The sequence below is a fragment of the Schistocerca americana genome, chromosome X (assembly GCF_021461395.2).
Source record: "Schistocerca americana isolate TAMUIC-IGC-003095 chromosome X, iqSchAmer2.1, whole genome shotgun sequence".
Classification (NCBI taxonomy): Eukaryota; Metazoa; Arthropoda; class Insecta; order Orthoptera; family Acrididae; genus Schistocerca; species Schistocerca americana.
In genome coordinates this window covers 855,314,312-855,333,359 of record NC_060130.1, presented here as the reverse complement: position 1 = coordinate 855,333,359, position 19,048 = coordinate 855,314,312, and positions in this window count along the sequence as shown.

Below are 19,048 nucleotides of genomic sequence, written 5' to 3'. Positions count from 1 at the left end.
GCTGATTACATCAAAAGTAATTAACCAAAATAAAGTAGATATTCATACAAATAATCACCATCTAGCTTTATCAGCAATTGAATTAACAACAGCAACACTAGTTCACCACTGTGATACAGTATTCTCCTTTTCTTGCAAGCACACGGTACCATGCATTCTTTAATTAAACTCTTACATCCAATTTCCACCTTATGACACCAAAATAAATCCGATAACTGGATCGCTCCCTAATAAATCCTTGTAGCACATCAAAGATGTTCATATTTAACTTGTGACTGAACATTTCGAACAAACAACCGAGCTTAATTAATGAATTTACTTAAATTTTTCATAGGGCCACTGCTAGTTTACTTGTGTGTGGACGACGCATCTTTCAAAGTGCTTTTGCAGCTAACATATTTTCTATGAGAACATTCTCTGTGTGTGATCTGGTCAACAAAACAGATCTTATGATAAATATCACCACGTCGCAGGAAATTATCATATTTATTCAAAGATACCTCGTTTCACGCTACACAAATCTCTACTACACATAGTGCTAAGTAATACAGAAAATATTCTCAGCTATTTGATTAGTGTAATACTATGAACAAGAATGAAGATTCTTTACATTCACATCAGAAAACTCGTTCTAAATCTTACAGAAACAGTCACTCTGGAATAAATTATTCTCAGACGCGTTAAACATTTTCCAGTTACAAAACTAAATTAATGGCTTATCTACGGACATATTTTTACCTCTGCTTTACTTCTGACTAGATCCATGTACATCAAAATTTACTGTCTCAAGGTTATCACCTAAATTCTTAGAGGTGGTTTCGATACTTTTCCTCCCTTTCTCTCTCACTCCCTCTCTTTCATTTGTCTATTTTATTCTTACTCTCCTCTTCGAACATAATGTCCGATTTTCATTTATGTTGTTATAATGAAACAGATTACGTTCTGTCAGGCACTTTCGTTAATTGACAAGCGAAATGTGTTAACTTACATTGTAAAACGGAAGTTGGCAGTTTCCATATTAGAAAAGTAAAGAGTGAACAACAGATTATGAAAGTAAAACTAAACTTTCAATCGCATAAGATGAAATTCGTAAATGCAACTAATTCAACATAAAACTTCAACATTTTTGAAATTTTTTTCAGTGAAAGGCAGTCTTCTACTAAGAAAACCATTTAGTGCCCAGTGGACGTTATCTACCCAATATGCTTGCAGCAGAACTTTGAATATTGCATTCCATTCTTACATCTCCTTCTTTCGAAACCTACTTAAAAAAAGGCATCCAGTACCATTTTGTTATCGTTTTTCTGTGTCACTCGTTTCACCTCCAGGTACCTCGGATTCCTATTACTCATTTTAATTGAACGACATGGGATCAGCAGCTATAAATCCTGAATGTCAAACGCAGAACGATTTCTGGTCCCTTTTTTATTTATTGCATTTGAAGAGAATATATGACATATTTAGGGCCCTATACGCCCGCCAAACGCGATATTTGTAATTCAAGAGCATTTTCGATGCAAGGTAAGCATCACTTGTCCCAAGCTCCATTTATTTCGTTAATGCGTTTAACCCTGTGATTCATCGGGGTATTATTCATTTGCTCAGAATAATTTAATCTTGTCTATTGCTAAGCATAAATGATGTTTGAGTCTTGGAAAACATAGCTTCGAAAAATACTGGCCATTATAGCTAAATTTGTCAGGTGCGATCGAAAATAATGTATTTCGGTACTCAGTATTGCCTGTAATGCGCTTGGTTTCCCAGTTACTTTTTCTCCCAATAAACTGAAAACGCAAAATAGAATGTTTATTATTAATTGTTGTAAATATAATATTTATAACTAAGTTTTTTAGGTAACTTACCTGTAAATGTCAGTTAGTCATATAATGTAACTCTTCTTTTGCCAATCTGCGTCACTCACTACATTTTGAAGACAGTTGGTTTTGCTTAAAATACACGACCATTGTACATCCAAACCATTAAGCTTGATCAACTGAAATACTGATCAATGTAAATTTAGTGGAGAAGTAAAAATGTGATACCATTTGACACGTAGGTGGTGTTGAAAAATAAATCACGCGCTACACGTTTGCTGCTAGTTCTTTCTACTGTGATATACGAACTTCAAGATTCATATGAAGATCTGGTTCTAAAGTTAAGAAAATGTACCATCGCCTTTCACGACCACTAATTCTGAAAACTGAGGCATCATGGAGAACATATGAAAATGATACGAAAGTCGCAGAACATTCAAAGGAGAGCATGACTTGTAAATTACATGAACTACAGAGAGAACGGTCAACTGTTCGTCGAGAACGCTTCCTGACCGGTCGCTTCAGACGTACGTATTTATTAAGGGTCATAGAGGGCACATTGTTCGCTCTGTGTCGTCAAACACCATCGTAAGCGTTGCACGGCAGATTACCGCACGTTCTCAAAGCCAATGAATTACACATGATCGAGCTGTAGAGTTTGACTGGAGGCGAACGGTGAACGTGTTTTGTTATATCTCGTCTACTATCTCTGGATACGAAATTTCGTATAATGGCGACGACAGTATTGAACTTATGGCAGTATGCTCGTGCGTGTCGTAAAGCGAGACGACGCTTCCGTAGATCATCTTTTATAGGCTCTTTGTTCGATGCCTTAAACGTCAACGCGAAACGCAGGTTGCATATAAAAAAGATTTGAGGCTCCTCTGTAAGCACAGTTAATTATTGTTTTAGAAAGCTGTTAAGGTGCTAGTGGGTACCTTCCTCGGTATGACAATGTCATTACTGCTCTGTGAGATGAAGCCCCAGAATAGCACACGTGTTAACGGCTGCCGCAAAACACTATACCTTAATAATACGTATAACGGCTTCAGCGTCCTGTAAAAACTTTATGCGAATTACCGCGGCGAATAGATGCGCACTCCACGCCCTCGTGGCAGTAAATATTTATCAAAAAACTGCTCTATCACAGCGGCACCGTTGCACCGCACTGTAAGCTATATGGCGTGTGGCGCAGAAAAATTCTTATAGAAGATGCCCTTGCTAAAATGAGATTGTTATAAAGGTAGATCAATGAATACTTGTATAAAGAGATAGTACAGACGAGATTAATGTTTTCGCTTCCTTATTCCACGGGTATGTATTGCTCAGAAAATTCACGACACATTACACAAAAAAGGCTCTCCTCATTCATGTGGCTACCGTTCATTACTTGGACTCACACATCAGTTTACATTAGAAACTTCAGCAACGTGAAACAGCATTGAAAAATAATATTATTGGTGAAATTCAGTGAACAAAGGTCCATAAGACCAACAGAGTTTTGGGAAAGAAAACTGTAAAAAAAATTAAATTTAATTCAAATTTAAAAATGTGTATTTAATCTTACGGTTAAAGTGTAACCACGTCACGTAGAAAATGCTTTGATAGTTAACCAGTTATCATGCAAATAAGACCTGGTATATAAGAAAGCGCGCGTATTATTACATCTTTCACTGCCACCTTAAATGCTAAATGCGGCAGAGCCACGATCTTCCATACGTTACGTCGCTGTTACATCTGTTAGTCTTTTTTTTTAACTAAACTCTTTTCAGATATCTTTGAGAGTGTTTTTTAGAGATAAATTAAACGAATTCGTTCAGAATTCCCTCTTTAATCAAGCTCTTTGGTATGTAGTGGAATAGATAATCTGTGTTATCTTATCCAGCAAATATGATAAACACATACTGGTATTAGCCTCTGGCAACTACGTGGCTAATCCATAGAGGACACAGTAAGTGCTGTCGTCTATAGGGTTCTTAATTTTAACAAGATGTCCGTATTAGTGAATCGATTTTTCCCAGAAAAAGGTAAAAGCACTTCTCTCCGAACATTGATTGCGTTGTGACGTAAGTAACTGAACACATTACATTATTGGTTTTTCAATAACTTAATGTAAACCGCACCACTATATATTTACCTATTCTTGCTATACTTTGGGCAGTCTTTCTTAGCTACCTCATGGGGTAGCCTGACCTACCTGCCTCACCTAGTATACTTGCAGACGTCTCCAAAGTGTAAAACACTTTATTAATAAGCAGTAATCACTTAACTCTCATTTACTTTTTAATCCACCTAACATCGCATAAACTCTTCCGAATATACATTTTTTTTACCGCAAGTAATATTCTATGTGCATATGTTAATCTACCCTAACAGACAACTATAAATATGATTATTTTTGTGGTATACTGAGATTAGGGTTAAAACTTGTGTATTTTAAAAATATAAACGTACTTTGTGGCATTTTCTACAGATACATCGTGCTTTACCCTGGCACCAACACCGAAGTAATGTCATCTTCGGAGTGAGAGCGTAGAAAACAAGAACCCGTCTACAGTTCATAAAAGCGAAATAGCACGAGGAAGGAACTATCACTTTGCTATCGTCTATGAGAAAGTGACGCTCCACTTGAAGGTATGGTGCGTCTCCGCAGTCAAGGACGCTAACAAAGACCCATATGGCGCCAATACCCTGGATTAAATTCCTAACCTCACTACAGTGTCTCATGTGGTTAGAGCATGTGACACCGTCGGTGTTGATCCGTCCGTGGAAGAGGACGTTCAGACCACCGCTGCCTTTGATGCTATTCGACAGGAATAGGCTTTGTACCGGTACCGGGTTTCACTCTCTCCCTTCTCTCATCACACAACGAAAATTGCCCCACACTACACACATATCCGTTATAGTCATGTATATTCAACAGATACACTTGAGACATAGCTTTCATCCACTCCATGGAAAAAGGAAGAAAATTGTTTACGAGCGTCCGGTTGAGCAACATTTGACAGTGAGCCGTTGAAATCGACTTTTGTCAGAGACTTATCCTTTGAAGAGGCGCCAACAGTCAGTACGCAACCCGCCGGAGTAGCCGAGCAGTTCTAGGCGCTACAGTCTGGAATTGCGCGACCGCTACGTCGCAGGTTCGAATCCTGCCCCGGACATGGATGTGTGTGGTGTCCTTAGGTTGGTTAGGTTTAAGTAGTTCTACGTTCTAGGGGACTGATGACCTCTGAAGTTAAGTCACATAGTGCTCAGAGCCATTTGAACCATTTCTTTTTTCAGTATGCAGGAAACGTTCACAGGCGTCCTGTCATCCGAGGGAAGTCGGGAACGGGGCAACATACGGTCGCCTGTGCTGTGGTTCTCGCCGAGTATGCATCCCTCACTCTCTCACTTTCATACCATTGTAGACAGTGACTGTGCTCTCTACTGAGAGAACATCGAATCGGCTCTGTTATCTGACGACCGGACTCCATCTGCGAGGTTTGTAAGGAAGTCGTCCTATTCCTCCGACTAAAATTTTAGCGAAACGAAATTAGGAAATTAGAGTTGGGAGATGTGTGGACGAATTGTGGTAACCTGTGGTGAGGAAGAATATCGCTAAAGAACCAGGGTGATAGGAGTAACGAATGAACAATGTAAGAACTTATATCAAAAACATGGTTCAAATGGCTCTGAGCACTATGGGACTCAACTGTTGTGGTCATAAGTCCCCTAGAACTTAGAACTACTTAAACCAAACTAACCTAAGGACATCACACACATCCATGCCCGAGGCAGGATTCGAACCTGCGACCGTAGCGGTCGTGCGGTTCCAGACTGTAGCGCCTTTAACCGCTCGGCCACTCCGGCCGGCAGAACTTATATCATTCGTGGAAATACAGTATATTCTGTACACACCCTCAGAAGACAGAAACAGATCTTCTGCAGGTGGTGCCATTGAGCTAAACACGGCCATTATAGATGTTCAGATTGGCTAGTATTATGACTCTCGATTGAGCCTAAGTACCGGGCTGCCACAGCAAAAAAAAAAAAAAAAAAAAAATTCGAACCTGCGACCGTAGCGCCTAGAACCACTCGGCCACTCCGGTCGGCTGCCACAGCAGTTAAACCACTACAAACTGATTGTCTCCAGTGCGGTGCGAGGTTATTGTTACTGGTCATTAATTATGACTTCGCTTATGATGACCTGTTGTATATTTTCAACCAGTGGTGATTGTCTACATGCCGACTAAACACAATTTCGGGCAGATTTTTTGAACTAAGGTATTTTTCTTAAGACGCCCCAGTATAATTTTGTTATATTTTTCATCAGTTTCATATGTAAACCTTCTTTGTAAATAAACTGCATCAGCGTAAGGCAGTGTAAAGCAGTAGTATATAAAGTGACTTGAGAATGAAATCATGGTATGGGAACTAGAGCATTAAATACCCCAGACACAAGGGCGAGACACGTTATTCCTTCATATATTCTCTGTGTTATGAAATGTTATTCCATTTTATGCTTGTTACGATAAGTCTTTTTCCGATTTTTGTAACATCTCCTTATTTCTTATGACCCGCCATCTTGCATCTTATGGTGGATCGTATTTGTTCTCACGCTAGCCTCTTAACAGCTGCTTCCATCTGTAGATGCCCTGTCGCCCACCTCCAATCCTATGAAAATGGGTGACGTCACGTTTTTATTTTGTTCTAATTCATTTCTGCAGACACTTGAAAATAATTTCAGTAATTGTAGAAAATTTGGTGCAGTCGTTAATTAGACATAACTATTCGTATTCCCGCAGAGAAACGAAGAAACGAAAGTTGACGAAAAGGTGTAGACAAAGAAATATTGACCGGGGGGGGGGGGGGGTAGGGGGGGAAGGGGGAGAAGTACTGAAATGATGTGAAATGTGCCTCGAGACTAGCACCCCAGAAGGTAGACTATGCAGTTTGCATTAATATTAGTCACATGTGTTAGCGTGACAGATGTGTACATCTGTGCCTCATGTATCTCTATGGCAGTTATTCTAGTCTTGGTGCTTTCTATGTTGGTATCTCTTTTCTAGGGTTTTTAATGTTTTTTATGCTAGTATCTCAATATAGGAAATTATTATACGACTTTTTTACTTAACTAGTATCTTACTGTCTTATATTAGCAGTTACGTCGTGTTTACGTTTTACATGATGTTGCAGTAATCGTAACTCATCATGAAAAATCATATAGAGTAGTAATAACGTACTACGCTTGTTTTCACTATGTTAGTGCCTCGGTGCGCTGCATCAGTTGCTATCGTGCACTTACTGTACTACGTTAGTTCTTAAAGCGGCATTATGATATTGTGTGACATGTCAGCAACTCCAAACGCTCAACTTATGAGCCATAGGGGATTCTAGAGTACTTTACACTTTTAACTTTTAAGGTGGCTATTCTATTGCCACAACCGATCATGTTTAGCCCTATTAAATCTACTTTAATTATAGCTACAATTACCCACACTTACAGTACATGAATGAATGTTTTGTCACTACTGTTGTCAGAATGTGCACGCACCACGTTTCTACTCTGTGAACTGATTTTCTGTCATTCACTGTACCCCATTTAAAGTGGCTCCGATGTTGTGCCAATCCCGTTGCACTATTCCATTCAATCCATTTTCCGGATCGTGGATTATTAGTTGCAGACCTTGTCTTGTCAGTTTCTGTCGTCATACGTCTCCATAATCTTCTACACTGCAGAACTACGTGTTCTCCATAACTAAATTCTTCACCGTAAATGCAGTCACCCACTCGATTTAGACGCTGCGAAAGGTGTCTTCAACATAAACCGTGCTGAGTCAGGAAAAGTACTGTGCCACAGCTGGTTCGATACGTTTCATTCACAGCTGCCCCCTCATTGGGAAATAGTGTGCATAAGGCACCCCATATCACTTAAATCACATTCCCTCTGTGTCGCATTCAATCTCCAGTTTTCAACGAGGTTTAGTTTTCTTTATTCAGTATAGCTCGAATTAAGACTCTTGATATGCATCGGTTATGTTCTTATCGCGGTGCACGATGCTTTCACCGTTGTAGAGTTGAAACTTTCTAGTAATCGTAGAAACACAGTTTACTACACACGCCTCGCGTCTGTCCTATTGGTCGCTCGGACGAGTTTGTATGCCAAATATTGGCCGTGAAGCTCATTACTGATTCGTAAAATGCACAACGCTACCTTATGTTCATTAGTAATGGTAGGTTAATAGTCATCCGCATTGAATGTAACATATTTCCCGATACTCTTCTTAAAATTTAGTCGAATTCTGAAATGCGTGGTAGTAACAAGCTGTTTACCACACTTCTTTTAAACAGAACAGCACAGCTTCAATATACTTGAAATAAGGCATCGAGGTATCACTAAAAGAGGCTGTAGTGTGTATTTGTATATCGATAACCTTCAAACTACGAATATGATTACATCATATTAAAGAAATATTCCTCGATGTTTGCTATACAGTTATTATCAATTACAGCTTTTAAGTGAAATAGTTAATAACATACCATGCGTAAAAACATTAAAAACATAGCATACATCTTAAAGGTGAAAATGTCATGTTCTATATGTTCTCGATATTCTGTAGCATGACCCTAGCTTTGTTCCAAGTGTGAAACAATGGATAAAATGTTTTAAACATTCATTTCTAGATGACACATAGCCTTTGTGCCAACCAGTGCTTCCCTACAGAGTTCCAAGTGCCATGAGTCTAGGTTTCCCCTATTTAGACCGGGATGGTTCGAAGAGATAACACACAAGAGTTTGGTAAGTGGACACGGATTTTTGGGCTGCGTCGGAGATTTTTCAGCTATACAGGAACATAGTAGAATAGGCAAGGCCTTTGTTCCGAATACTTCGCACAAGACTGTTGAGGCAGCTATGGCTATGATCCAGTTCCACGAACTCCACTGCATACAACTGACGTCTTTTATCTCAAAGATGCTGATGAAACATTTTTGTCAATGCAGGCGTGTAGGACACTCAAATGCAGCATGGAAGAGTGTTTTAAACCCTCCATCTGAAATAGCTATTTAAATTCTTACTCTGAAACTGTAGACTGGAAAAATGTTAGTGTGTTCAAAAGAGGAAAGAACGTGGCTCATTATGCCATGAAGCACTTCATCTGAATGACAATCCTTGTTTGTTCTAAGGGACTTATGACCACAGCAGTTGAGTCCCATAGTGCTCAGAGCCATTTGAACCATTTTGACAATCCTTGTTTAGCATCTGTACAACAGAAAGAACTGTTGACGACATTGCCACTTTTTCTCAACAGCACAGGAAGTTCTACAGTAAACTTTCTGATTCCAAGAATGGTGTTGTGCACAAAATAGAGATCTATACTGAGATATTTTCTTGTATTTAAGTTTGTTATTCTCTTGCAAAATATAAAAAAAATGTGAGGAATGATTTGTGTTGACTACAGTTCTACTATATAAGACATAACTGCTTCATTTCTAGGCTTTTATCATCGCAGATGAAACTTACTGACTTTTTAGTTGACGATGTTAACAGCATAATTCTGTGGTGCCAGAATACCTTTTTACCATTTTTATATACAAATAGTTTATGTATAAAAAGACATATATATTGTTTTCTTCTCCAGACAAATAAGAGATTTGGCACTTAGAACGTTTGACACTTCCACTCTTCAAATACATATGGCGTGTGACGAGGGCCTGCCGTCGGGTAGACGGCTCGCCTGGTGCAAGTCTTTCGATTTGACGCCACTTCGGCGACTTGCGCGTCGATGGGGATGAAATGATGATGATTAGGACATCATAACACCCACTCCCTGAGCCGAGAAAATCTCCGACCCAGCCGGGAATCGAACCCGGGCCCTTACGGTTGACAGTCTGTCACGCTGACCACTTTTTTTCTTTTAATCTCATTTTGTTCGTTGTTCGTTCGTTGTATCTGTTCGGAGCGGACGTCGGAAGACACCCGTTGCAGTTCGTTGTTGATCCATTAACTCAGTTTTTTTATTACAGAGGGCAGCTAGCCCTCTGACCAAACACGCTGAGTTGCCGTGCCGGCGCCGCTCAGCTACCGGGGGCGGACTATCTTCAAATGTATACACGTTATAAATAGACACAAATGTAACACTAGTACCTGTCACTTATACACGTGTCCGTCGCCTTAACGTTTTTCTATTAGTCCCTAAATCCATTACATTGTTCCGCATACTGTATCACCAAGTGGTGAGCGAATCAGCTGCTGTTTGTTTTCATATGGATGCAGCGATGTTGCTTACAAGTAGGGACAGTCGATCGTTACTTCTTCACAGATGCGAAACATACAAATTATTTTAGATAGACTATCCTGTTTACAGAACGTCTGCTGTGGAAACTGATATAATCTTGGTCCTTTTTAATTACGCGAAAAAAATTGTATACCTTTCGATGCACTTTTTGCGCCGAACCATTACATTTGTCTGCTCTAATCACATTTTAAAATGTATAAGGAGCAGCCAGTTGAAAACGAGACAGATGTAAAAATAGTAAGTAACTCTTTATTATTTGAAAAGTAATCACCATAACTGGAAATACACTCCTGGAAATTGAAATCAGAACACCGTGAATTCCTTGTCCCAGGAAAGGGAAACTTTATTGACACATTCCTGGGGTCAGATACATCACATGATCACACTGACAGAACCACAGGCACATAGACACAGGCAACAGAGCATGCACAATGTCGGCACTAGTACAGTGTATATCCACCTTTCGCAGCAATGCAAGCTGCTATCCTCCCATGGAGACGATCGTAGAGATGCTGGATGTAGTCCTGTGGAACGGCTTGCCATGCCATTTCCACCTGGCGCCTCAGTTGGACCAGCGTTCGTGCTGGACGTGCAGACCGCGTGAGACGACGCTTCATCCAGTCCCAAACATGCTCAATGGGGGACACATCCGGAGATCTTGCTGGCCAGGGTAGTTGACTTACACCTTCTAGAGCACGTTGGGTGGCACGGGATACATGCGGACGTGCATTGTCCTGTTGGAACAGCAAGTTCCCTTGCCGGTCTAGGAATGGTAGAACGATGGGTTCGATGACGGTTTGGATGTACCGTGCACTATTCAGTGTCCCCTTGACGATCACAGGTGGTGTACGGCCAGTGTAGGAGATCGCTCCCCACACCATGATGCAGGGTGTTGGCCCTGTGTGCCTCGGTCGTATGCAGTCCTGATTGTGGCGCTCACCTGCACGGCGCCAAACACGCATACGACCATCATTGGCACCAAGGCAGAAGCGACTCTCTAGGCTGAAGACGACACGTCTCCATTCGTCCCTCCATTCACGCCTGTCGCGACACCACTGGAGGCGGGCTGCACGATGTTGGGGCGTGAGCGGAAGACGGCCTAACGGTGTGCGGGACCGTAGCCCAGCTTCATGGAGACGGTTGCGAATGGTCCTCGCCGATACCCCAGGAGCAACAGTGTCCCTAATTTGCTGGGAAGTGGCGGTGCGGTCCCCTACGGCACTGCGTAGGATCCTACGGTCTTGGCGTGCATCCGTGCGTCGCTGCGGTCCGGTCCCAGGTCGACGGGCACGTGCACCTTCCGCCGACCACTGGCGACAACATCGATGTTCTGTGGAGACCTCACGCCCCACGTGTTGAGCAATTCGGCGGTACGTCCACCCGGCCTCCCGCATGCCCACTATACGCCCTCGCTCAAAGTTCGTCAACTGCACATACGGTTCACGTCCACGCTGTCGCGGCATGCTACCAGTGTTAAAGACTGCGATGGAGCTCCGTATGCCACGGCAAACTGGCTGACACTGACGGCGGCGGTGCACAAATGCTGCGCAGCTAGCGCCATTCGACGGCCAACACCGCGGTTCCTGGTGTGTCCGCTGTGCCGTGCGTGTGATCATTGCTTGTACAGCCCTCTCGCAGTGTCCGGAGCAAGTATGGTGGGTCTGACACACCGGTGTCAATGTGTTCTTTTTTCCATTTCCGGGAGTGTACATATATTCCACTGTGAGACCAGACGGTCAACACCTTCATGGAAACATGTTTGAAATGATCCACGGAACGTTAGTTGTACCCAGGCGTGCACCTCTTGTGTTCCTTCAGGGCTCTAAAAATGTGGAATGAGGTGAAACTGAGACTGTATGGAGGATGTGTAAGAGCTTTCCAGCGAAACTTCTGCAGCGTACATCTTTGGCACATGAGGACCATCTCTGCTTTTTATTAGTCATGGGGACTCAGTTACAGAGGCGGGATATATGAGAGATACTCTGGGCAGAGATATAGCAGCACCATTACCCGAATTTAGAAGTTCTTTGGAACAGCATTCTTTGGATGAACTTGCGATTTTCGTATGTAGGGCAAGCCAGGACATAGAGTAAACCAACACTGTGTTGGATTCTAAATCTGACAGTGGAGGCGGACTCTGAACATCTTTGCTTCAGTCGACACTTTTTACATTTTTCTCGACTGTCGTACGGACAAGCCGGCCGAAGTGGCCGTGCGGTTAAAGGCGCTGCAGTCTGGAACCGCAAGACCGCTACGGTCGCAGGTTCGAATCCTGCCTCGGGCATGGATGTTTGTGATGTCCTTAGGTTAGTTAGGTTTAACTAGTTCTAAGTTCTAGGGGACTAATGACCTCAGCAGTTGAGTCCCATAGTGCTCAGAGCCATTTTTTTGTCGTACGGACTCGTGTTTAATGTTAAAAGCACCAGTTGCACTGAGAATGACCTCGTATAGAGATGGACTCTAGCTCAGACGGTTCAACGGAGACTGTGAATACAGCATGCAACGCTTAGCATACTCGAGCGTTGGACGGACCTGTGCTTATCGCGATCAGTGCTGGGCTGGATATACAGCATTTCCAGGACTGCGAATTCGTGAACTTACAATAATTTTGCGGTGTTACAGAATTTATTTAAAATTCGTAGTGAGCTTCTAACCACGAGCTTAAGCTATTTTAGTTTTGATTAAGTACTGTCATTGGAATTCCACCAGTATGTCATTCAATGAGTGCATTTGGTAAATAAAATGGATTGACAACTTGTGAAACGTAGAAAGATGTATAAGGCATAGATACATGTATAAGTGACATGTACTAATATTGGATTTGTGTACATGAATAACGTGTATACATGTGTATTGCATGTTTTGCGATATCTTTACGCGTATTATATTTTAAGTGTTTCAAGTAGGGGCTACAACTGACGATAATTATGTAGTTGACACCACAGGACCTACCTTTAACCCAATGTAATAGTAGTAGTCTCTGCTATACACAATAGTCAGTCTTAATTGTTTCGGCATGTCCTATTTGTGATACATTTCTGTTAATACGTACGTGACGTGGAGCTGGTCGCTTGAATTAAACTGGTTGTCAATAAATAAATACACATTGTAGTCGCTTTTGATGATTTTGTGATGCCCTGCCTACTGCTGTTGCTTGCCTAATAGCGTTGCTCACCAGATTCGTTGAAACACTCCGACATAAGGTCACTATTACACTACTGGCCATTAAAATTGCTACACCACGAAGATTACGTACTACAGACGCGAAATTGAACCGACAGAAAGAAGATGCTGTTATATGCAAATGATTAGCTTTTCAGAGCAATTACACAAGGTTGGCGCCGGTGGCGACACCTACAACGTCCTGACATGAGGAAAATTTCCAGCCGATTCCTCATACACAAACAGCTGTTCACCGGCGTTGCCTGATGAAACGTTGTCGTGATGCCTCGTGTAAGGAGGACAAATGCGTACCATCACGTTTCCGACTTCGATAAAGGTCGGATTCTAGCCTATCGCTATTGCGGTTTATCGTATCGCGACATTGTCGCTCGCGTTGGTCGAGGTCCTATGACTGTTAGCAGAATATGGAATCGGTGGCTTCAGAAGGGTAATACGGAACGCCGTGCTGGATCCCAACGGCCTCGTATCAGTAGCAGTCGAGATGACAGGCATCTTATCTGCATGGCTGTAACGCATCGTGAGCCACGTCTCGATCCGTGAGCCAACCGTTGGGAACGTTTGCGAGACAACAACCATCTGCACGAACAGTTCGACGACGTTTGCAGCAGCATGGACTATCAGCTCGGAGACCGTGGCTGCGGTTACCCTTGACGCTGCATCACAGACAGGAGCGCCTGCGATGATGTACTCAACGACGAACCTGGGTGCACGAATGACAAAACGTCATTTTTTTCGGATGAATCCAGGTTCTGTTTACACATCACGATGGTCGCATTCGTGTTTGACGACATCGCGGTGAACGCACATTGGAAGTGTGTGTTCGTCTTTGCCATACTGGCGTATGGGGTGCCATCGGCTACACGTCTCGGTCACCTCTTGTTCGCAATGACGGCACTTTGAACAGTGGACGGTACATTTCACATGTGTTACGACCCGTGGCTCTACCCTTCATTCCATCCCTGCGAAACCCTACATTTCAGTAGTATATGGCACGATCGCATGTTGCTGGTCCTGTACAGGCCTTTCTGGATACAGAAAATGTTCGACTGCAGCCCTGGCCAGCACATTCTCCAGATCTCTCACCAAGTGAAAACGTCTGGTTAATGGTGGCCGAGCAACTGACTCGTCACAATACGCCAGTCACTACTCTTGATGAACTGTGGTATCGTGTTGAAGCTGGATGGGCAGTGTACCTGTACACGCCATCCAAGCTCTGTTTGACTCAATGGCAAGGAGTATCAAGGCCGTTATTACGGCCAGAGGTGGTTGTTCTGGGTACTGATTTCTCAGGATCTATGCACCCAAATTGCGTGAAAATGCGATCACATGTCAGTTCTAGTGTAATATATTTGTACAATGAATACCCGTTTATCATCTGCATTTCTTCTTGGTGTAGCAATTATAATGGCCAGAAGCGTAACATAATGAATACAGTTTTATTTTCAGTAGCGTTTAGTTTGCTGGAGAATCGCTCTGGCCTTATTGTTTCTGTCGTGGCATTGGTTATGCGCTCAGAGTTGATTCTCGTATTTTTCAGGACTACAACCAATAGATCGACTGACTTAGCTATAATTCCCTTACTACGGTTCCATCTATCCATCAGGTGTGGGGTGGTTTCGTTAGCGATATCTCAGAAAATGCACACAGATGGAACTTGCCGATATCCATTTTAGTTTTCCTATTTACTTTGAAACTCCTCGCGCACGAGATTATAAATGATGAATTCAGTGCTGATTATGGTCTCTGTAGCGTACTTACGTACAGATTGACCTACTACACGAGTAGCATGATCAATCACGTCATCTAATGATTTACCTTCCTAAAGATAAACCAGTGTGTATTGAGGCTATGGAATGTCCTGTGGCTTAGTTAAGCTACCGTTTCAAAAATGTAATAATATTTTCGTTTACCTACTGTGGGTCTTGCCCACTCGTCGCTAATAGAGTGCCTACGTAATGAAGCGTTCTTGGAATGCTACACAACAATGTCAAACAAATAACATTAGTAGTTTTATTCCCAGAAAGCAAACTGACAATAATTAACTTTCTTTACAGTAAATGGTTCAAATGGCTCTGAGCACTATGGGACTTAACTTCTTAGGTCATCAGTCCCCTAGAACTGAGAACTGCTTAAACCTAATTAACCTAAGGACATCACACACATCCACGCCCGAAGCAGGATTCGAACCTGTGACCTCAGCGGTCGCGCGGTTCCAGACTGTAGCGCCTAGAACCGCTCGGCCACAGCGGTCGGCTTACAGTAAATGTCGCTAGTGAGAGGCGACGTAAAAACAGTACAGTTCTTGCTATACACAGAGTCCAAGGAAACACTTGATCTGACAGCGTAGCACAAATCACGTTGCAGACTCTGGCCGATCATGTACGGCCGAGACTAGCAGGAGCTGCATTTATATGCAGCTGTTGTAAGGGGCGCACCTAACGCGGCGCGATTCGAATCAGCGCACCAGTGCCCGCCGTTTCTCCACTGCCTTCTCTGGTCTTTCGTTTCGCATCTTCGTTCCGGCGTTTGAATTTACGCCAGAACACCTTCATTACATACAGCACATGGGTCTTAAAGGTAGCTAAAAACTGCAGGCTGGTTGTTTTTATGCGAGGTTAAACATTCAGTCAAACTGTGCCTTCAGCCTTCCTCGACGTCTGTTCAAGTGCTTCATGTATATCTATTGATTTTGCTGCAGGACATTTTATTTATAGTCTGTGAAGCACCTTTCCGCAGACATCCTTGCCTGCCAGCTAACTGCGCTGTACATGTTGTGACTTGCCCGTGAATCATGGACTTCTCAGAGGTGGGGTGGCTTGTGTACCCCAGATAGCTGTACCGTAAGTACAACCATGAAGGAGCGCCGTCTGAACAGAGGCCAGACAGACTTGTGGCTTCCGAAGAATGACAGCAGAATATTCAGTAGTTGCTGGGCCAACAGGACTACTACAGCCGTAACTTTTCCGAGTGCGAACAGTTCTACTGTATGACTAAATGATGATGATACCCTCTTGGGTAAAATATTGGGGATGTAAAACAGTCGCCCATCTGAATATACGGGCGTTGTCAGCTCAGGGGGATTTAGTTGTTACGAGAAACAAAACTGGCATTCCATGGGTCAGAGCGTGGAATGTTGGATATATTAATCGATCAGGTAAATCAGAAAATTTAAAAAGGCAAATTGTTAGGTTGGTGTTAGGTATACTGGGGATTAGTGAAGTTTGGTGGCAGGAGGAACAGAACTCCTGGTAAGTTGAGTAGAGGGTTAGTAGATACAGGACCAAATTGGGGTGATACATGAGTAGTTCCAATTGTAAATAAGAAAACAGGATTGTTCGTAACTTATAGAGGCTACAGAACAAACTGTAGGATATAGAATACTACATTACTAGAGCTAGATACCGCCTGTAGGAAAATTAAAGGGGCCTTTGGAGAAAAGAGAAGAAACTGTATTCGTAACAAGAGGTAAGATGGGAAAACAGTACTAGGCAAAGAAGCGAAAGTTGAAAGATGGAAGGAGTATATAGGGGGATATACAAGGGAAATGAACTTGAAGGCAGTATTATAGAAAGAAAAGCGGACGTAGACGATGATGAGGTGAGAGATGTGATAGTGTGAGAAGAATTTGACAGAGCACTAAAAGACCTAAGTCGAAACAAGATCCCCGGAGTAGACGGCGTTCCGTCTGAACTATCATTGAGAGAGTCAGCCGTGACAAAACCATTCCACCTGATGTGCAAGATGTATGAGGCAGGCGAAACACTCTCAGACTTCAAGAAGAAACTAATATTTCCAATCCCAAAGAAGGAAAATCCCGACAGGTATGAATATCACCGGACCATCAGTTTAATACTTCATGGTTGCAAAATACTAACACTAATTCCGTACAGAAGAATTGATAAATTGTTGAAAGTTGACCAGGGGAAGATCAGTGAGATCCCAAAGAACTATAGGAACACATGACGCCACGCCGAAGGACAACTTATCTTAGAAGTTAGGTTAAGGAAAGACAAACCCACGTTTATATAATTTGTAGACCTACAGAAAGTTTTCGACAGTGTTAACTGGAATACAGTCTTTGAAATTCTGAAGGAAACAACGGTAAAAGAAAGGCTATTTACCACCTCTACATCTACATCATACTCCACAAGTCAACTAATGGTGTGTGGCGGAGGGTACTTTCGGTACCACTATCTGGTCCCTAAAAGCGGCTCCACTCGTGAATAGTGGGCGGGAAGAATTATTGTCGGTAAGCCTCTGTATTGGCTCTAATTTCTCGAATTTTCTCCTCGTGGTCAATTCGCAAGATGTATGTGGGGGGTGTAATGTGTTGTCTGACTTCTGAAAAGTGCTGTCCCGAAATTTCAGTAGTAAATATCTTCGTGATACTCAACGTCTTTCTTGCAACGTCTTCCACTGGAATTTGTTTAGCATCACCATAACGCTCTCTCGCTAGCTAAACGCGCCTCTCTTCTTTGGATCTTTTCTATCTCTTGTATCAGTCCTACCTGACAGGGATTCCAGATAGATGAACAATACTCAAGAGTCATGCGAGCAAGCGCCTTATAAGCCACTTCATTCGTGGATGAGTTACATTTCCTTAAGACTCTCCCGATGAATCTGAGTCTTGTGTCTGCTTTTCCCACTATCAGTATTATATGGCCATTCCACTTAAGGTCGCTCTGAATATTTACGCCTAGAAATTTTACGGTAGACGCTGTCTCCAGCTATATGTCATCAATAGTGTAGCTGTACAGTAGTGGATTTCTTTTCCCATGAATGCGCAATGTGTTACATTTTTTTTTTTTTTTACTTTCAGGGTCAACTGCCAGAGTCTTCACCATTCATCAATTCTCTGCAGGTCGTTCTGCAAATTCTTACTAACATCTGGGGTTGCTACATTGGTATAAAGAACTGAATCATCTGCGAATAGCGTTAAAGAGCATTCGAGAGTTTCTACTACAACATTTATATATATTAAGAACAGCAACGGCCCTATCACACTTTCTTGTGGTACTCCGGATATTACCTTTACATCTGTCAATTTAGTTCCCTTAAGAGCGATGTGTTGAGATGTATCTGCAAGAAAGTCTTGAATCCAATCGCAGGTCTGCTCCGATACTCCGTAAGCTCACATTTATTTCATTAGGCGGCAATGCAGGACGGTGCCAAATACATTACTGAAATCAAAGAACACGGCATCAGCATGAGCGCCGTTGTCCACTGCGTAGTGGATCTCATAGACGAACACAGCGAGCTGAGTTTCACAGGACCTCTGTTTGCCGAATCCATGTTGATTTGTATAGAGGAGCTGTTCATTTTCCAAGAGCGTCATAGTTCTTGAGCATAGAACATGATCCATAATCTGCAACAGATTGACGTCAACGATATAGGTCTAGAATTGTCTGGATCTGTCTTACAGCCTTTCTTAAAAACGGGAATGACTGCACTTTCTTCCAGTTGTTAGGTACCTTTCGTTGCTCAAGCGATCTACGATAAATTACTGCTAGAAGGGGAGCAAGTTCTTTCGCATAATCTTTATAGAATCTTATAGGTATCATATCTGGTCCTGTAGGCTTTCCACTACTAAGCGATTGTAGCTTCTTTTCAGTTCCGCGATTGCTTATCTCAATATCTGCCATTTCGACGTTCGTCCGACGATTGAAATAAGGGACAGAGTTACGATCATCCGCTGTGAAACACCTTCGGAAGACCGAATTCAGTATTTCGGCCTTATCTCTGTTATCTTCCGCTTCTGTGCCTGTGTGGTCG